Here is a 3,155-nt window from a genome sequence, read left to right on the forward strand (position 1 = left end):
TTCTCTAAGATTTGGTGCAACGCAAGAACGCCCCCTCTCATGATTTCTGTACAACATAGAACTTGAAGTAGTACAAGAGCAACAGCAAAATAAATAAATAAATAAATAAATGAATGAATGAATGGCACACAAATATGAAAGGAAGAAGTAAAATTATGTTTGCAAATGACATGATCCTATATGTAGAAAATCCCAAAGACTCCACCAAAAAAAACCCCACAAAAAAAAAAAAATCCCTGTTGTGACTAATAAATGAATTCAATAAAGTTACTGGATTCAGGATGATACAAAAGTCAATTACATTTCAGTCAATTACATTTCTGAATGCAAATAACAACATATACAAAAAATAAATTATGAAAACCTCATTTATGATAGCATCAAAACATAAATAAAACATTTAGATATAAATTTAACCAAGGAAGTGAAATATCTGCATACTGAAAACCATAACCATTGATGAAAGAAATTAAAGAAAACCCAGGTAAATGGAAAGATATCACTTGTTCATGAACTGGAAGAATTAATATTGTTAAAATGTTCATACTACTCAAAGTGATCTACTGATTTAAAGCAATTGCTATCAAAATTCCAATGGCATTCTTCATAGAAATAGAAAATAATAATAATTCTAAAATATTTATAGAACCACAAAAGACCCTAAATAGCCAAAGCAATTCAGAGAGGGGGGGGAAAAAAAAGGAAGAAGAAAAAAAAAATGGAAGTATCATACTTCCCAATTTAAAAATATATTACAAAGCAATAGTAATCAAAACATTATGGTACTGACATAAAACCTGACCCATAGAATGGAGACCCTAGAAATAAGCCCAGACATATATGGTCAACTAATTTTCAACAAAAGCATGAAGAGTAAACAGTGAGGGAAAGACTTGACTTTTTAATGAATGGTGCTGAGAAAACTGGATTTTCACATCCAAAAGAATAAAATTGGATCTTTTCTTTACACCATACATAAAAATGAACTCAAACTAGATAAAAGCCCTAAAGTAAGAGGTGAAGCCATAAAACTCTTAGCAGAAAACATAGGTAAAAACTTCTTGACATTAGCTTTGTCAATGATTCTTCGGTATCACACCAAAAGCTCAGACTACAAAAGCGAAAATAAATAAATGATATGGCAGCAAACTTAAAAGCTTTTGCACAGCAAAAGACAATCAACAAAATTAAACAAAAAACTATAGATTAGGAAAAAATATTTGCAAACTGTATATATTATAAGAGATTAATATCCAAAACATGTAAAGAACTCACAACTCAATAGCAGAAAACTAAACAACCTGACTTAAAAATGGGCAAAGGACCTGAATAGACATTTTCCCAGAGAAGACATAGAAATGGCCAATGGGTATACAAAAATGTTCTCAACATCACTATTTGTCAGAAAAATATAAATGAAAATCACAATGAGATACCACCTACCACAAGTTTGGATAGCTATTGTCAAAAAGACAAGAGAGAATAATTAAAGTTAGCAAAAGTGTGGAGAAAAGGGAACTCTTGTACATTGGTGCGTATGTAGATTGGTGCAGCCATTGTGCAGAACAATATGGAGTTTCTTAAGAAATAAAAAATAAACCCGCAATATGACCCAGCAGTCTGTCTTCTGGGTATATAAAAAGGGAATAAAATCACTTTCTCATGAATATATCTGCACTCTCATGCACTGTCGTATTCATTGCAGCATCATTCACAACAGGTAAGATATAAAAACAACCAAAGTATATGTCAATGGATGAATGAGTAAAGAAAGTTGGAACATATGCAATAGAATATTATGCAGATTTTAAAAAGAAGATAGATCCTGCCATGTGCCACAAAATGTATGAATCTGGAGGACATTATGCTAAATGAAACAAGCGAGACACAGAAAGAAAAAAAAACTGCATGATCTCACCTATATGCAGAATCTCTAAAATGTGTTGAATACACAGAGATAGAAAACAAAACATTGGCTGTCACAAGTGGGGCAGAGAATTGGGGAATGGGGAGATGTAGGTCACAGGATGCAAAGTAAGATTAATAGGATGAACAACTTGAGAAATCTCATGTACAACTTGAGAACTATAGTTAATTTTTGTATTTGAGATTGTTGCAAAAATAGTAGCTTTTAGGTGCTCTTGACACTCAAAAAAAAGGGTAACTATACAAAATAATGGATGTGTTAATTTGGTTGACTATAATAATCATTTCACTAATGTATATGAAAACATCCTGTTGTACTTCTTAAATGTATAAAACTATGATTTTTCAATCAAAAATAATATTAATTAAAATAAAAATGAAATTAGACAAGGGATTAATATTCAGAGTATACAAAGGACTCAACAGTAAAAAAATAATAACAAGTAACCCAATTAAAAAATGGAAAAGGAACTGAATATGCATTTATCAAAGAAAGATATACAAATGACCAACAGACTTGAAAAAATGCTTAACATCACTAAGCATCAGGGAAATGCAAATCAAAACCACATTGTGATATCCTCTCACCTCAGGTAGACTGGAAATTATCAAAAACACAGAGAGAATAACAAATGCTGATGAGGACACAGAGAAAGGGTAACCTTCATACACTGTTGGTGGGACTGTAAATTGGTGCAGCCATTATGGAAAAATGTATGGAGGTTCCTCAAACAACTACAGATAAAACTGTCATGTGATCCGGCAATCCCACTGCTGGATATATACCCAAAGGAATGAAAATCTTCATATAAAAGGCATACCTGCACTTCCGTGTTTATTGAAACTCTATTTACAATAGCCAAGAGTTAGAACCAACAAAAATGTCCATTAATGGATGGTTGGATAAGAAAAATTGGTATATATACACAGTGGAATACTACTCTGCCGTTAAAAAGAATGAAATTCTGCCATTCTCAGCAACATGGAAGAACTTAGAGAAAATTACATTTTAGAATAAGCCAAGCACAGAAAGAGAAATACTGCATGTCCTAACATATGTGGGAGCTAAAAAAAATAATCAAATAAATTTTTAAAAAAGAAAGAAAGAAAGATTCAACAATCACAATAATCTGTTGAACTTCCAAAAGGAGAGAACAGATATGAGGCCACCAGAGTTGGGAAAGGGGAAGGGGAAGTGGGGTTAGTGAGAAATTGGTAAAAGGCCACAA

The sequence above is a fragment of the Galeopterus variegatus genome, unplaced genomic scaffold (assembly GCF_000696425.1).
Source record: "Galeopterus variegatus unplaced genomic scaffold, G_variegatus-3.0.2 Scaffold5660, whole genome shotgun sequence".
NCBI classification, from domain to species: domain Eukaryota; kingdom Metazoa; phylum Chordata; class Mammalia; order Dermoptera; family Cynocephalidae; genus Galeopterus; species Galeopterus variegatus.